The sequence below is a fragment of the Papaver somniferum genome, unplaced genomic scaffold (genome assembly GCF_003573695.1).
Source record: "Papaver somniferum cultivar HN1 unplaced genomic scaffold, ASM357369v1 unplaced-scaffold_139, whole genome shotgun sequence".
Classification (NCBI taxonomy): domain Eukaryota; kingdom Viridiplantae; phylum Streptophyta; class Magnoliopsida; order Ranunculales; family Papaveraceae; genus Papaver; species Papaver somniferum.
The window spans coordinates 2,698,025-2,717,190 of NW_020623156.1; the positions used below are offsets into that span (position 1 = coordinate 2,698,025).

The 19,166-nt window shown below is 35.2% G+C and overlaps 1 pseudogene; it reads right to left on the reverse strand.

Moving 5' to 3' along the window:
* Positions 1-1,569: 1,569 nt before the first annotated feature.
* LOC113335288 lies at positions 1,570-4,854 on the reverse strand (annotated as a pseudogene).
* Positions 4,855-19,166: the final 14,312 nt, after the last annotated feature.

The following is a 19,166-nucleotide window of genomic DNA, read 5'->3' on the forward strand; positions in this document are numbered from 1 at the left end:
TCTTGGGCGTCTCCAATATGCTTTTGGGGTGCTTGTAGTACGTCTTCTAGGTGCCTCTAGTAATTTTCTCCTGGGAGCACTTTTCGAGCCAATTTCTCCGCAAAAACTTATTTCTCCAAAAACACCTACAAAGAAATAAAATACCAAAATAAGTATAAAAATGGGTACTAACAATATGAAAAATCGAGATCAAAATAAATACATAAATGTGTCTATAAGTTCACCTGTTCTTGGAATGCATCTTCTCTCGCAACAACTTTTGAGGTTTTTTTGTGCCCAAGCAGAAATTTCTATGCTAGTTTTCAACACCTTATTTGATCTTATAAAGAACTAGGCGATCTACGTGATGGGAAAAGCTTTTTGGAAATGTTAGTTCCATTTATTAGGCTTCTGTAAATTGCAGCACATTATTATATATCTTCAATTGTTCACCGGAATATTCTTCTTTTCAATCCTCCTTAGCAGTCCGGGACTTGGATTTTCTGTTTGCTTTTCTTTTCTTTTCTTTTCTTTCTTGCTTAGTAGCTAGCCTTTGTGCTATACTTTAACTTTCCTATCTTCTTAATATACACTTCCTCCGTCCTAGTTATAGGCGGAGAAGAGATCTTTACTTATCCAACTAGATAGGCGGAATTCATGCTTCATGGCTATTTTGATATATATGCACCTGCTATGGTTGCATAAGTATCCTCAAAAGTAGTTTATTATGTCTTATAGAGTTATTGGGAATATATTAGGGATAATTTAGGAAAAAGTATAAAAATTTATGAAGCATATACATTTTTTTTCTTAATCTAGGACATTAGAGAACTCACCTGGTGAAACTTGGACTGAGGGAATATCTTCTACCCGAAAATGCCAGAATGACCTAAAAATTTATCCCAAACAAATCACCAAGAGAGACATACAATAGGACCCCCTAAAAATCATTACCATCCTGATGTTACAACCATTCCCTTGGCCACCGTTAGATCTCCCTCGGATCATTTGTCGGGAGAGAAGTGCGGTCAGTCTATCACTCCTCCTACCTACACAGCATAAAAATAATATTTGATCATGGAACCAGCTGTTATGTTTTTACCGAGGAGATGATAACTTAAAAAATGAACTTTTTTTTTCGCTTGAGGATTATTTCTTAATTATTTATGTCATGTGGTATAGGGATTGTGGTAAAAACCTACTGAAAAATAAAGTAGGGAAGTGATACACTCACCGCAAGCTGATACCGCGATGTGTACCGCAAGAGAGGAATGGATGGTTCTCTCATGACCCGGCAGATTTGCAGGGATGGGTTAAGTGTGGATCCCACCTCTCTTTCTCACACTTTTACTCATCCGGATGGCCCGCGGGTTGTAAAGCATTTCCGTGAAAAGGAAGGATAACTTTTCATTCACGGTTCATAGAGTATTAAAAAGACAATAAACAAATTACACACTCCGTCAGGATTACAAAAAATGAAAAAAGCACAAGACAAGTAAAAATTCCAGAAGTCGCCTAGCTTCCTTAAGAAACCAACGAGTTGGAAGCGTCTACGACGAAGATACAAGGAACAACTTAATTTGATACTATTTATTCTCTGTTGTTTATAATGTCATCATCATTGCCATCACCATCACCATGATCACTTTCATTGTTATTATCATCTGAAGAATGTTGAAGATGATCGAAGAAACCATCACGATACAAAGAACATTTCTTATTCCATTCACCCTTATTTGCAGTCAGTCTCCATCTCTGATCAGATATCATTTCCTGAGATAAACCCCATTTTTCATGTTCTTCGTCACTATGATGAACAGCTAGACTATATTCACCACCTGACCCTAACTGCATAGTCCTAATTTCACCGTTTTCAAACTTTTTTAAATACTCAAATTGTTCAACTGTCCATCCAAACAATTCCATTAACATAACTCTAGTTGAGGATCCATGTGCTACTATCACTAAGTTTATCTCTTCATCCGATTCATCCTGTTGTAGTCTGTTGTTGTGTATATCTCCCAACAATGACTCAAGAAAATCTGCATAACAAGGATTCATTCCACTAAATCTACAATTTGAGATATATGCATTTTAAAATTCCGACAAAATATGCAACATTGTTTATAATGGTACCACATAGTTTGGGAGTGTACTAAAATTCAAATAAGAATAAAATATCCATTACCAATAGATGGGTACACACCCAAGCAATATGGTAGTATAGTCTCCCTTTGTTCGTATTCACATGATTAAGCTATTACCAACTCATTTTAATTAGTTTAACGTGGAACTAGGCTCGCACCTTTGATGAGTGATAAGCCCCAACAACTACATACTTATTAATAATATGATTTCAGGTGATTTTTCTTTGTTGTGGTTAAAAGCTGAACAAAGCTCTTTCTTGAGAGCTTCTGGCCCCACCGGAAAATATATCGGCCAATGAATTCTTTTGAGAAAATTTAGACCAATAGTAAACAAGAATTTTTGGTCCCACCAAAAAATCTTAAATAGGAAAAAATAATACCTTACGGAAAAGAAAATCTTACCCGTCCCCACGGGAAAATAATTCCTTAAAGTAAAAAGTTAATACTTTAAGTAAAATAAAAGTTACACCAGTAAAAAAGGATATACACGGGTCATTTTTTTTAAGTTTAGGCTTGGGCAACCAATCTGATCCCGTGTAGAGCACCGGCGCACATCTAGTACACATTATATAAGACGAAAGATTGCCCTACGATGAGTGAAATCTGGCTATAAGTACAACGGTCTCCACGCATTAGAGGACCAAAGACTATATCCTACATGTGAGGGGCATGTGAAGGATAATAATCTCATATTAAAGATAGATAAATGTACCGATTATAACTAGCAATTAGATGTGAAATACTTATGGAATATGCATATTGATACCCAAATTTTGACCAGAACTCATCAATCAAAATTGATGATGTATCCGTATCGGCGTCGTATCAGTATCGGATATTTGGGGATACCTCGGGATACGTATCAGATACTCCATTTAAAGTGTCATATTTTTCTAATTACAAAAAGGGTAGGGGATACTCAGGGATACCCCTCAGATACTCTATGAGGGGATACTTCATATAATCTAACATTTATTATAAGGGGATACTTCCTATAGTCTAACATTTATTTATTTTTTATACAAAATCTATATATTTATAAATTTATACATAAAATCTAAATATTTATAGATATTTGTACTCATGAACATATTGAATAATTATATATAAACCTAATAACTTGTTGACTATAAAGAAAAAATACTTGGTATTTATTCTTATGGTGCTTAAAAAAACAGTGTTAGGAAAATCTAGCTTTAAGGCTTATTGGCAGTAATGTTCAACATGTTGTTTAGAGAGAAATCGGAGTATATATGATTTTATCCATTCAATTAACATAAGTAAGACTAAAATTACCCAAAATGCTGAAAATTTAATGTTTGCTCATTTTAATATTCAAAATAGTATCTATCGGATTTTTTTATTTTATGATTTTTTAGTAGAATGAATTATTATTATATTAAATATTTTTTAAATAAATACACCTATCCAACCGTATCCCCAATTTATGAAAATTGACGAATCCCCGTATCAATGTCACCGTATCAGTATCCCGTATCAGTATCGGTGCATCATAGATCAGAGATTTGCAATACTTTGCAACAATTAAAACTAAATACAACATAACTTCCATTAAATAACAGGTTTGAGATAAAGAGAAATTATTATTTTAAAGACATATTATATTATCGATAATATAATAAAATATTATTTTAAAGGATAATTCTAGTTGGGTATGAATCATACTCCCTTCATCCAATTTATATAGGCGGAGAATGAATTTTTAGTTGTCCATCTATATAGGCATAGTTCTATTTCCTAGATGATTCTTTCCAAATATGTCCCTATATATGATGGTAAATATTACACTATAATTAATTTAATATTTCTACTTTTTATCAAAAATAAAGGGTAAAACAAGAAAAACGACGGATATTCATAAAACCAATAAAATTTTCTTAATCTAGGATTTACAACTTGGACGGAGAGAGTAATTTAGATTGTAAGTACACTATCGATTAATATTTTAAAAATATTATATTATTAACTAATTACAATACAAATACAAGTGCTATAAGTATTAATCACACTCCAACACTCCTTGTTGGAATATAACAACGTGACTTCAGGTTTTTTTAGTGCATTAGGAATTATTATGGATGAAATCATATTTTGAAAAAGAAATAATATGCATGAAATTTATTTTTTATTTTTTTAGTAGGAGTATTAGACCTGTTAATGCTCAAGGAAACTTTTGAAATGTATTATTTCACAACCCTTAATCTGTGAAAAACTTAATGCCAAAGTAAAGTTCTCATAATTTAAAAGACTACTAAGGAAAAAATGAAATATTACTTGCAACACGATCATAAACATCAGCTACTGATTCTCCTTCAGGATAGCGAAAGAAGAATCTGCCAAATTTGAGACGAGTTTCTTCAATAACTTTCATTTCTTTTTCAACTCGAAAATTCCCCCAACCTTGTTCTCTTATTCTGCACTCTTCTCTATCACCAATAATTCTTTTCTTCTCAAAAGCTTTACCAAGTTCACGTAATGTTTTCCTTGTTCTTACAAATGACGACACGTAAAACTATACTTTCCAATTCTTTCCACTAGTAGCTTCTTCAATGATTTTACGAATGTTTTCCCCCGCAATTTTTGCTTGCTCTCGGCCTAATTCTGTTAATGGTACCAAATGACACGGTGTTGTTGTATATGTTGATCTATCTATGTTCCCTTTACTTTCTCCATGTCGAACCAATATTATTCTCTTGGGTAACTTCATCTTTCTGAAGCAACGCCTTCCTATCTCTTTGGTGAATCTTCCAACTCAGAAGATATGACTGACTTATTGTAGAATCATAGAAGCCAGTTATCTTTTTAATTTTATAGTATAGTAAAAAGTCAAAAGTAATGGCAACTGCAAGATGAAACTTAGCTTATATAAAGACAACTCTCTTTATTGATGTTTATAAAATCTCTCAAAACTAAACACAAGCTCTAATCTTGCTCATATGATCAACCACAACTTTGGTGATCATATATATATAGAACTATGAATTCTTTTTCCTAGTCCTATTACCTTATTACATGTCTTTCCTTTTCTTAGAATTTAGCTAGATCCTAATTCTTAGAACTTCATGTATTTCCTATTCTTATCCTAACCAACTTGTTAGTGATTTCTATATTGAAGATTAACCAACATTATCCCCGTTAAGCTTCAACCTTACCCGTGACATATCTTGTACTCCAATCAGTTGTCTCATTTCTTCAAACTTGATCTGAGCTAATGCCTTTGTCAATATATCTGCTTTCTGCTCAGTTCCTGGTATGTGTTCAACGTTGATAATCTCCTTCTCGATACATTCTCGTATGAAATGATACCTTTTGTGAATGTGTTTCGTCTTCCCATGAAACACTGTATTTTTAGTCAGTGCAATTGTAGACTTATTATCAATCTTGCTGAGAACTTTTTCAGGTTCTCTTCCTTTGATTTCACCCAACAGTTCTTGAAGCCATATTGATTGTTTAGCTGCTTCTGTTGCGGCCATAAACTCAGCTTCGCATGATGACAGAGCTACTGTGTCTTGCTTCTGTGAGCACCATGTGATAGGTGCATCTCCTAGATAAAATATATGACCAGTTGTACATTTTCCATCATCTTGGTCAATATTATGACTGCTGTCACTATACCCAACAATTCCTTTTGATCCTCCTCGACCATACTTCAATCCATAGCTGATTGTTCCTCTTAGATATCTCAATATCTGCTTTATTACATCACCATGAGACTTGCGTGGACTCTCCATATAACGGCTTGCTACTCCCACAGAGAAATCCAAGTCTGGTCTTGTGTGTAACAAGTATCTAAGGCATCCAACATTTCTTCTATAACTCGTTGGATCAATCTCAGCTTCTTCTTGTGCCGTTGAAACTTTAAGTCCAAACTCCATTGGTATCTTAGTTGGATTACAAGTTTCAAGTCCTGATTCTTTCAGAATTCTCCTTGCATAAGCTTCTTGTTTAATCTGAATCCCATCTACTCCTTGATGGACTTCTATGCCAATGTAATAAGTGAGTTTTCCGAGGTCTGACATCTCAAACTTTAATGAAATTTCTCTCTTGAACTCATTGATCACCTTAAGGGAGTTGCCAGTCAAAAATAGATCATCTACATAGACTGCAATCACAAGAAGCGTTCCCTTTTCTTCTCTTCTGTATACTGATGTTTCTTTAGAGCACTTAAAAAATCTGATTTCTCTTAAGATTTGATCTAACTTTGTATTCCAGACTCGAGGAGCTTGTCTTAGACCATATAGAGCTTTTGATAACTTATAAACCTTATGCTCTTGTCCTTTTACTTCAAAACCTTCTGGTTGTTCAACATACACATCTTCTCGCAATTCACCATGTAAGAATGCTGTCTTAACGTCTAAGTGGTGAATTTCCCATGAGTTTGATGCTGCTTCTGCTATTAAGAGACGAATTTTCTCTAGTCTAGCAACTGGTGCGAAAACTTCATCAAAGTCTATGCCTGATTCTTGAACGTATCCCTTAGCTTCAAGTCTTGCCTTATATTTGTTGACAGTACCATCAGCATTCCGTTTTATTTTGAAGATCCACTTAAGACCAATCAATTTTACCCCACCTGGCTTATCAACTAGAAACCAAGTCTTGTTTCTGTTGATTGAAATAATTTCTTCTCTACATGATTGTGTCCATTTAGTCGAGACCTTTGCTTCCTGAAAATTCCTTGGTTCATCATTAACAGAAAGTAGCATAATCTCACATTCTTCTGCAGCTTGAAGAACATAATCCTCCAGATATTGTGGCTTTTTATCTGTCTTGTTGATTTTCGCAGTGGAATGGGTTGAGTTATTTCATCGATCTCCTCTTCTTCTTCTTATTCTTCTTCTTCTTCTTCTTCTTCTACTTCTTCGTTATTCTCAGTGTTTTCATTATTCTCTTCTTCTTCTTGATTAACATCATTGTTTCCATTGGTATGATGATTATGGGTCCTTCGCCTTCATCAATTACTTGACCCCATCTCATGTGAAACATTCCTGGATCCCTACTTGGTCCATCATTAGTTTCTTTCCAGTTCTAGTTTGCTTTTTCATCGAATACCACATCTCGACTCACTATTACTCTTTTCGTTGTTGCATTGAATAATCTGTAAGCTTTGGATCCAGGCTCAATTCCTAGATTCACAAGAGTCTGAGATCGATCATCCAGTTTCTTAAGAGTTGCAGAATCAACTTTTGCGTATGCTTTGCAACCAAACACTCTTAAATGATCTATGTTTGGTTTTCTCTTTCGCAAACTTTCATATGGAGTCATGTCTTCCAGAGCTTTCGTAGGTATCATGTTTATTAGGTATGTGGAGTGTCGTACAGCTTCTCCCCATAGATAATTAGGTACCTGCATAGCCTTTAAATAACTTCTTGTCATCTCCATTAGAGTCCTGTTTCTCCTCTCCACCACTCCATTTTGTTTTGGTAGCCCTCGAACCATCTTGTTCTGAGACATAGTTTTTAAGGTTCTGAAACTTATGTGTCCTAACCTTGCGTGCCACTTCCATGTCTGATCTTCCAGTCTCATATTCAGACACAATGGCCTTCCAATCATGAGACTTATCTGGTAGAGTCTATTCTGTGAGCGTGAGACTCTAACTAAAAGTCTTCCACTGGGGTCATGAACTGTTAGATAATCTTGTCGCATTCTAACATCACATCCAACTTCTGTAGCTTGTCCTAAACTTAGAATGTTGCTTTGTAAGTTTGGGATGAAGTAGATGTTTGTGACAAGCTTATGTTCTCCGGTCTTTCTCTGAAATAGAATTGATCCTTTCCCTTCAATTTCTACAGAAGATCCATCCCCAAACTTCACTTGTCCTTTGATTTTCTCATTGAGTTCAGAAAAGTAGTGTCTCTTACCAGTCATGTGATTGCTGGCTCCATTATCTAAATACCAGATTCCTTCTTCTCCATCCTTTGATTCGTAGTTCTTTGGTATTAGTTTCCCTTCGTTTAAGAATACAATTTCGTGCATGAAAAGAGTTGTATCTGCTTCCCTTGTTTCATTCTTGTTTGCTTCTTCCATCTTTTGTATTCTTTCAGGGCATAGAGAGGAGAAGTGTCCTGGTTTATCACATCTGTAACAAATAATGTTTGATCTATCCTTCTTTTCTTTCCCTTGGTTTTGATCATTCTGACTTGTTGTTCTATCTTGTGAGTTAAACCTTCCTCCCTTTCCTCGGCCTCTGTTTCCTCTACCACCTCTTCCACGACCTCTTCCTCTTGTCGCAGAGTTTTGTTGGTAAGAGTTTGTGTACAAGAGTTTTCCTTGAGTTTCTCCATTGTTTTCTTCATCAAGGATTCTTTCTTCATATGCTTTCAATCTTCCAATTATATCTTCATAGCTAGTCTTCTTTAAATCTAAGACTTGTTCGAGAGAAGCTATGATATGAATATACTTGGATCTTGGTAAACTATTGAGAAACTTCTTTACCCGTTTATCTTCATCAATGGATTGTCCAAGTGACGCAGCTTTTGAGGCTATCTCTGATAGCTTTCCTGCAAATCTATCAATAATATCAGTGTCTTTCATCTTCATTCTTTCAAATTCAGACATTAAGGTTTGCAGACGGGCTTCTTTAACTCGATCAGCTCCGAGATTACGTGCCTTTATTGCATCCCAAATTTTCTTTTAAGTTTCCTGTTCACCAACTTGTAGAACAAGACATTCTGGTATTGCTTGAAAGAGTAATTCAACGGCAACATTGTTTTTGTCTGGGTCCAATGTACCAGGATCAATTGTTTCCCTAACTTTGTAGATTTTCATCAGTACCTTCATTCTCATGGCCCATACTGTGTAGTTTGTGGCGTTGAGGATTGGAAATTGTATTGATGGTGGCGTGAATTGTTTTGCACCCACAATGGTGGTTTCGTTTTCCATGGCTCAGAAACAAGCTCTGATACCAATTAATGGCAACTTCAAGATGAAACTTAGCTTATATAAAGACAACTCTCTTTATTGATGTTTAGAAAATCTCTCAAAACTAAACACAAGCTCTAATCTTGCTCATATGATCAACCACAACTTTGGTGATCATATATATATAGAACTATGAATTCCTTTTCCTAGTCCTATTACCTTATTACATGTCTTTCCTTTTCTTATAATTTAGCTAGCTCCTAATTCTTAGAACTTCATGTATTTCCTATTCTTATCCTAACCAACTTGTTAGTGATTTCTATATTGAAGATTAACCAACAAAAAGATGAGAAAGTTTGTTGTGTCAATGTCCGGCAGAATATTTATCAATATCAGAAGCACGTTTTCAATGGATAAGAGTGGAAAATGAAATCGCTTAAACTGTTGTACTATGTGCTATTGTACTATCGGGTTAACGAACATCTCCCTTCAGAAAAAAAAAAGAAATCTTCCTTTCCATACGTATTGTAAATAGATGACTTCCAGCTAGTTTACCTAGTTATCATTACGTAGGAAATGATAGTCACTTCTAGTAGCATTAGGGAAGGGGAAGAATACGTTAATTTGGCTAGAGTCGTTAGCTTTTTCATGTCTATGACGACTGTTTGTTGGATTTAGGAGTCGTTACTCTGCTATGGATACTTGTGACGACTCTCATTTTGAAACTAGAAAGGATTTTGATTTCATTAGGAGAATAACATTACATCTATCTCGTATTACATAAGAGTTAATATGGGTATTCTTGAAGTTGATGCATCAAATGTTCGTCAATGAACCTTCTCGCTCGACGATACAACATTGTATATTCTTTATGATGAATGAACTTAGTTTACCCATTACGTATTTTCCATAACCCATCGAAACATTCCAGTTGAAATTAAACGAGGAATGTTATACGTTTGTAACTTTGAAGCATGACAGAAGTATAAATATTAACGGAATACTCACTTTTTCCTTAATAGGAGCTCTTGGATGACGAAGTAGATCCCAACGGTCTGTTTTTTTGAAATTCAAAATAAGGGTCGTTAATTTTGTTTTTACACAAGATGGCGACTCTAGAGAAAACCAGAGTCGTCACTTTTGTACTAAAACAGATAACGACTCTTTATGAAAACATTACATGTTATTGTTCTTTCCGGTGCGAGATTTAACTACCATTGCGGCTGCGATGTGATAAAACCGTTCTCCTCTCCATTTGGTATATTCTTTTTGGGCCGCACGTCTATCGCCTTTGTGCCTCGCGAGAAACTCGTTGTACTTGTTGCACAATCTCATAACGTGAACTGCCCTATCACGAATGTGGGACGGTTCATAATCATAGCGTAGAAGCGCGTGGGAATTAAGGAAAGGACCGCAACCAACGTTTATCCAAAATATACTTTCATCTTTTTCTTCTTCGTCAAGATCTTTGACGATGTAATATTTTTTAACCCATTCGGTCTCTTCCTCGACTTGCTTGAATACTTCCCGTAGATGCGCTTGTTCTTTTCCCCATTTTTCAGCCTCGCGTATCTCTAATTCTTCCTTTGTAGGATATGGCGTAAAAGTGTATGGTTTTTTAGAAGGTTGCATGCTTCTTTTGCGTATCTCTTCTTCCATTGCCAATATTGATTTGGTTGGTCGTTTGCATCTTCTAAGTATGCTTTCAATTGATGAAGGAGTTGCCATTAAAAAAAGCTTTCATGAGGTTGTTTTCAATTGATTTTGCACCTTGATATGTTCCTCTACTTATAGAATAATTTGTAACGGCTATTTTTTATGGGAAAAAGTGTATAGAAAAAGAGTCGTTGGGGGTTTTTGCAAACAACCGTCGTTGTATACACTATCAATATGACGACTGTTGTATAATCCACTACAGTCGTTTAAGTATCTGAATATATAACTGACGACCCTAGGTTGAAAAACCTTCCAGGATACCACCTAATTTGGACCATTAGAGTCGTTAGGGTATCTGAAAATACCAATGATGACCCTATGTTGGGAAAACATCCAGGAGATAACCTAATTTGGACCATTAGAGTCGTTAGGGTATCTGAAAATATCACTGACGACCCTACAATTCTTAAAACCTTCCAGGAGACCACCTAATTTGGACCATTAGAGTCGTTAGGGTTTCTGTATATATTAATGACGACTCCAAGTTGGAAAAACATCCACAAGTTTAACTGATTCTTATGCCGCAAGATAAAACGCATTGTATTCATTAGGCATTCTTCAAAATACAAATATTAGGATTCAAGATTCAACCATTATCAAAAAGTATGCTTAAAAATGCAATGCATAGTTTTGAATGTACATCTTATCTCACGATTCATCTCCCATGTCTACGTAAACCGGGGTTGAGTCCATAGCATTCCAAAGGTTCATTCCATACTCGTATTGATTTGTCCACTCCTTGGTGTAGTCTCCCCAATCACCATAGGCCACCCGTGGTAAAGGACATTCTTCGGAAATCTTCAAACCTATGTAATGGTTATTGTTGACATGTGCCATTACAATTCTTCTTTTCTTTATTGTTGTTTTTCTTCCAGGTATTGCTTCAAAAAACGGTCCTTACTATACTCCATCTGAGTCACTATCTTGCTAAGATCATCCTGGGCGTGCTCATGAATAGCTTCATGTACAGTAACTAAACCCACCAGTTTTTTCTCGAAGAATTTTCTTCAAACGTCCATGGGACTGCTCTGCGATACTGGTGGACTCATTTTGGTATTGTTTGTACTTATTGGTCCATGCATAAACAAACTTCTCCTTCCAAGGATTCAACCAGGTATCTTGGCAATAGTCGACCACCTTCTTATAATCCGTACTCCAAACATCGATGAACTTTTGCAAATTTGCATAGTACTTTACTTCGGTCTTCGAATGGGCCAAAAGGTCCCAATCTTTGCAGAAATCCTCCCATACATCCCCATCTTCATCAAATTTTTCCTTGGCTTTCTTTTTCTCTTCCGCTATCTCTTTTTTTGAAAGTTTACTAAGACGCTCGTATTCCTCCTTGGAACGTTGATTACCTTTTGCAGGTTTGATCTTTTGGATTTGATTCTTGCAATTATTAAAAAGATTCTTTTGGATGTGCCACGTACAAAGAAAATGTTGAGCAAGGGAAAAAACTAGACGAACGACACTCATGACTGCAAAATCCCTATCCGTAAATATAACCTGCGGTGTCTCTTTTCCACGGTAAATCAACCTAACTTGTTCCAAAGCCCAAACATAGTATTCTATTTCTTCCTTTTCCATAAAGCACCATGCCACGGTGAATGATTGCATATCCGAAGTATGACTAGCCACGTTCAACAACGGCATGTTATACTTGTTGGTTTTATAGGTGCAATCTATGAACAAGACCTGGTAAAAGCACTGTGCCAAATCCATCATCCTAGGATGGGCAAGAAAAATATGAGTCACTTTGTCGCCCGGACCGACCCTTGTTTGCATGGCATAGTTATGTTTTTTTCCAACCACTATGATTGTCGCATAATTAATCTACCATCCATTCGGTTCTCTTGATCGTTGCTTTGGCATCGTAGATTGTGGAAAGAATAGACAAGTTTGACTTATCTTCCGCCTTTATTTCATTTAGAATCTTAAGGGGCCTACATTGCTTCATCTGCCGAACCTTTTCCATTTGATGTGGTTTCAATCGGGCATATGCTGGGTGCCCTAAAAGAGTACTAGGTGGAGGATGGTTGTGACGACCATCCGGAATACTATAAATCCACCATAGTAGAGTTTCTGGATGCCTTTTGAAAACAATCCTGAAGGGGAATTTTATCTTCTTCGACGAAGTTTTGTAGACCCTCGTCGTCTTCTTCACATACTTGTAGTTCTTCCCTTTGCGACTTTCTTCCTTATCCCCCGCTCTCTCGCATACCATCTCCATTTGCTTACAATCAACGTGTTTGCTTTGAAAAATTACGCACATATTCTATTTTGCCTTGGAAATAATCCATTCCTTGACCTCAGCCTTTGTTTTCCACGTCTAGATTAAACAAATAACACGTTCATTATAAAACACTAATTAAACAATTTTCGTATGGATATACATTGACTCAAACAATAAAAACGTACCAAATTGGTCATATATGCTTGGGAGGTATTCGGGCCGAAAGTGTCGAGGGGTTCAGGTTGAGAGCTCACCCGTATAACCAACTACAGAAAAATAACAACAAAATCAGTATAGGGTCGTCACTCTGTAAGATGTTAATATGACAACCCAGACAGTCGTCAGCATAATTTACAGATGAACGACTCTTTAAGTCGTCACCCAGATTTTCTGCAGATAAACGACCCTTTTCTCGACATATGACGACTCTTTTTATAAGTGACGACTCTACATTGATAGATATAACCAACTCTGCCCAGTTTTCACCTTGAGTCGTCACCTTGTATACATATAAAATAACGACTCTAAGAGTCGTTCTCTGGTATATTTACTAGCCGCCGAATCGAAGAGTCGTTTGGTTTTAATCTAAACGGATTAACAATTCATGTTAGTGGTTGCATTTATTTTTGAATTTTACTCAACCAAATGTGGTTGAGGAAGTTTGGTCGCTCCATCCTATATATAGAGGCCCATATCTCACCTATTCCATATCAAAACCCTAATTATCAACCTCCTCTTCTCCTTCTCATTTAATTACCATTTAAGAGCAAAAAAAAAAGAGAAGCATCATGACTCCATTCACTAATGAAGAGAATTTTGCCATTACAAGAGCTTGGAAAACGGTCACTAACCACTTTGAAAGTCTAGACAAAGACATTGATGAAACATCGGATGCTTGGTGGAACCACATATTCATCGTTTTTGTGGCGTTGGACGGAAATTGCAACTCAAGGTCTTTGAAACAAGTCAAGGAACGCTTCAAGAAGATACAATTCGAGTGTGATGTTTTGAAAAGAGAACTTAAGGCTGTTAGGGAAGCCTTTCCGGATATGCTGAGTGCTGTAAGAGTAAGTATTTGAACAAGAGGTAAAACTTATAAAAAACTCTGATCGATATTAACTAAGTATATTTGCATTTTCAGTTGGGGAAGGCGTATCGCTATTATGAGGAGCTTCGTGGGGAAAAGTTTGAGCTCCACGATTGCTACTTTATCTTGGAAGGCACTAGATATAACTACGCCATATATGATTAAGTGTATAAGTGCACCTTTATTATCTATTGTATTTCATTTCCTTCAATGCAACGCTATGCGAGATGTATTCCTTTAGTGCAAGGGTCGTTATTTTATATAACTAATCAAATTAACGACTCTAAAAGAAATTAGTAATTGATCGCTAGGATCGTCATTTCAGATGACTACATGTATGACGACCCTAAGTGTTACTTTTTACAGAGCGTTTTGGTTTTAGAGTCGTCTATGTGTAAACAAAACAACAAAACGACTCTAAGTGACCTAGTTAAAAAGGGTCGTCAATGTTTAGCACACTACCCTAACGATTTTTCATAACCTGGAAAAGTTGTAGGTTTGAGTCGTTATTGGTAGTGTCAATATACTGACGACCTCATGGAGTCGTTTGGGTATACACCTCCCGACTATGACGACCCTTTCTCTGAGTTGTTCCATAGTGTGGATGATTCGACCACTTGGAGAAACAAACAGACAAATCGAAGGGTATAAGATGTTTACCTGATTTTTTTGAGCTTCGGGTTCCTCATTTTGAGTGTTGGTTCCTTCATCTTGAGCAATGGGATCTTCATTCCAACCATTGTTCATGCCTTCCTCTATCAACATCTCCTCATCAAACATCCAACCCATATCATTAGTTGAGACAATCTCACCATCAACACAATCATTGTTGTTATTTGAAGCTTCACCAATCTCATTCCCTCCACTTGAATCACTCATTTGTAAAAATCCTAGGTTTTCCTCTCAAAACTCCTCCTCTTCTTCTCAACACATAAAACACATAACACACATTTTCCACAATTTTTTTCCTAAAATCAGATTTTAATCTAAATACACTTACCACACTAATCAAACTAATTAATTCCTAATACTAATCATATAAGGACAGTTTTGCCATTTAGAAAATATTTTTTTAAGGGGTGACCCAAATTAGGATTGGGTGACCTTTTTTTGTCCCGTAGTGCATGGCCCCCAATTGGAAGTTATGGCCCCCGATTAAACTAGGATACTAATATAAAGAAAAGAGATAATTGTTTGGTGAAGCTTTTAACTTATGCAAAAATACCCCTCCGGGTTTTAAAATGTTCTTCATAAAGTCACGTAATAAACAAAATGTACACAGGTTATTTATGTAAAACGTCCACTCTAGTGATTCCGAGTTCGAATCCACACTAACTTCCATTTTTTCCTCTCCTCTTCTTTTCTTCTTTATTTTTGTTACGTATCTTCACTCAGAAAAGAAAAGACCAACTTCTTTATCTTCATTCAGAAATTGGGGATAGCGCATCTTTGTTACTAGCAGATGTGAACGAAAACACAAAACCTATGCAAAACACACACTCAAGGGTCATTATTCTTCGTTTCTAAAATTAGTTATCTTCATTCAGAAAACAAAAGAAAGGCGCATAGCGCATGCAATTTTACTGGGTCACAGAATTTAGATACTGATCCAACTCATGAACTATATAGGTCACATTAGTGTCGTCTAATGGTGAATTTCTGGAACAATCCCCTTTTTGTGTCAAAGACAGAAAATTAGAAGAGGGGTGTCTCTCCTTTCTCTGTATTTTCTTGCTTAATATCTTCTGTTTTCTTTTTTTGACAATTAGAATGTATATGCTACAACCAGATACATGTTGGATCCCATCTATATTTTTGTCACATGACTCTGTAATGATTCTAATGAAACATCAAATGACTACTTTATCACTATGATTGCTTTACATTTCCAACCTTTTGGATGCAGATGCAGTGGGTTTCTTGAAAACCATCACTAATATCCATCTCTTTCAGAGGCCAGTTGGGCAGCCTTGCCGAATGTGTGAACTTGCAGTTCAGAATCTCAGTTATGCATTATCAACCGCGTCCATTGCTATGTCTGAATGGTTATCTGCACCACAATCTCTTAATGCACACACATAGCCAGACTTGGAATTTATGTATTGGGGGGGCTATATTCAAGACCGCACTTTGGAGTTCCGCTGCTAATCACGTTGGTAATGACCCAATCGAGGCCGACTCTAACCCAGGCCGGGTGTTGGCAGCTGTATACTCCACTTTTGTGAAGAACTATTACAGTGTGCTGAATGTTACACTCTGTAGAACCTAAGTACCTAACTCATAATTATATATGCTTATTTATGGATTGAACTTGCGTGAAAGGAAGTGTTTTAGTTTGTTACTCTACGTTTTATAGGTTTTGCAACGGAACAAAAAGTCGGCAGGTGCATCCCACATAAGCATTTATAAACTTAGGAACTCAACGATCCTCATAGTGATCTTATTGTGTCAAATAACGATGTAGTTGGTGACTTCACAAACTTTGGAACTGTCACTGATTACCTGTCATTAGTTGATCACTCATTTCAATGGAAGAAGAACGATTTTGACTCCTTGGCAGCCTTCATATACAAATATAATTGTCTTGTTAACATTTACGGTGAGCTTCTTCCCAATACCTTTCCTCGTGATAGATTTAATAATTACTTACCTCAAATGAGAAAATCGGTACGGTTTTGGACACATGAGGTAGTGAACATGCCCAGTTATGGTTTACCTGTTTCGTCGATTCCATATCGTGAGGTTACATACGTATGAGGGGATCTTCTCCCGTGGAACCCTGTCCTGAAGAAAAGAAATTAGCCGCAGAATTGGCTGAGTGTGAGGAAGAACGTGCGACTCTTGAAGGTAAACTAGCAAAAGATAAAAAAAAGTAAGAAAATTTGCATCGATAATCTCGGAAAATTGGGAAAACGAATTGGCTTGATAAGCTAATTTCGTGTCTATAAAAGTTCTGTTTATTTCATTTTGGTTTCTGTGTGTCTCTTCGATCTATTTCATCTTTGTTTGAATTTGGTCAGGTATCGGATTTCTTTTGTTTCATTAGTGTCTAATAATTTGTGCCTTATTATCAAATAAATTGTACGGGTTCGTAACCTATAATAAAGTATATAAAGGTGTGTTCGTACGTCTTGAATTAATAATAACACTTCTATGATTCGAATTCTTACAGTATTTATTGATTAATGTTTGTCAAAAATTCCGACATCAGTTCATTAATATATGACATATATTTTGACTACATCCATGCCTATTTTATCTGTTGGGTTTTTTTTGTCGGCTAGTTAGTCAAACCAATTACATGGATTACTAAATGACATATGACCGATCAAGAATTATCTCAAAATATGGTACATATAGATTTGCTTGGAGAACAATAAAAATATCCAAATCTAGGTTTAGCGACAATGATGAAGTTAATTATGCGAGTAACACCAAAAATATATGTAGTTAAAAATATATTTGCATTCATTAGCATTCCCCTCGAACCGAACAATCCCCCAAAAATCAGAATTGGATTCCTAGGGAACCTAATTCCCTCAAATCCTTCATTTTCAATTCCACTAATCATGCGACGGAAAAGAATTCAATTCCTTGAGAAACCAAGCGAACTGATATAAAATGACTAAACTATCCCTTTAAAAATACGTGTTTATGTCATTTTTGGTATTTCATTCCTAAAATATCGACCAAGAGAAAAAAAAAATTAGAGATAGATGGAGGTCAGATTTGAGTTTGTTTTATTTCTTCTTCCTTACATCGATAAACAAGGTAAGGAAATTAGTTCCGTCAGGTTACCAAAAACATGAAACGAAAGCATTGTAATTGTTCATTTTGGTCTACGAAATCAATATTAACTTTCACTAATTAATCATGTGAGTTATTTATAATAATTCTTTCCGACTAGGGAATATATGTTAACACGTTAATCTTCACTGCTAAATTATTAGAAGCATTATTAGCAAGGATTTGATTAAGTTAGGTAACAATGATATATAAAATCGATATTATTTATCAAAAATCAGGTTAATTAATTATTTGTAAAGATTTGTTTCAACAAACGAATATTTGGTGTTTACTGTATTCGAAAATAATTGAAGGAATATATTAGGTGCATTATAATTAAGAATTTAACTAAACTTATAGCGGTAAACTATAATAGAAATATAGGATAGTCGACAAGAAAGCTTCCATTTGTATTTTATATAAGTAGTCTTTTTACTTTTTTTTCTTTGTTCTTCAAATATAAAAAACAAACAAAACTTTGCTTACCCATAATTACCAAAAAGCACGTGATTACTCACATACTGCTAACATTACTTACGAATCAATCGCTAGTTTATTATCTATCCAGTTAATGCAGCAATAAATTCCAATATCTAATTAACTCGGTAAAGTTTTTGTCCATACTTACTCTTTAATTAATTTTATGTTTTCCTTAAATATCCATTTGAAGCAAATTTGTAATAGAATGAACCTTAAATACAAGCAAATTAATCTAATTAATATCCTTTAAACTAATTTACTAAATGAACATCTCAACAGAGATGTATCACGTGGGATGAATTTTTCCATAATATTCTTACTAGAGCGCTTATATCAAAAAATAATCTAAAATAAAAATATACAAATCAATGATTATTAATTTGTAATTAATATATACAATCAATTAATTTATAATTAAATCAATATAGGAATCAAAAAAAAAAAAATTAAGTAAGTTACTTGTAATATTTTTTATTGATGATAAAACAACAACCATTTACAAATCATTCGTTGCAAAAATAATTATGTCTAACAATTGTGCCGCTAATTTGAAATTGTTGATATATACAAATTTCCTGGTCAAAATAATTAAGTCGTGGGAATGCACATTCCTGATAATCTGTCAAACTTTTACATTTATTTTAATTACTATTATAGATAATTATATATTGTAATCAATTAAATGGAAGATTAACGACACCAATTTTTCTTTTTTAATGATTAAATTTCTGATATGAAATATTGAAAACTAGTACAGATTAAATATATAGTGAGTGGTGTAATTCTGATGTTTAATCATGTTGGTTATGCATTAATTTATATGGAATTAGTAGTATGCATGTGATGCTAAATTAAGATA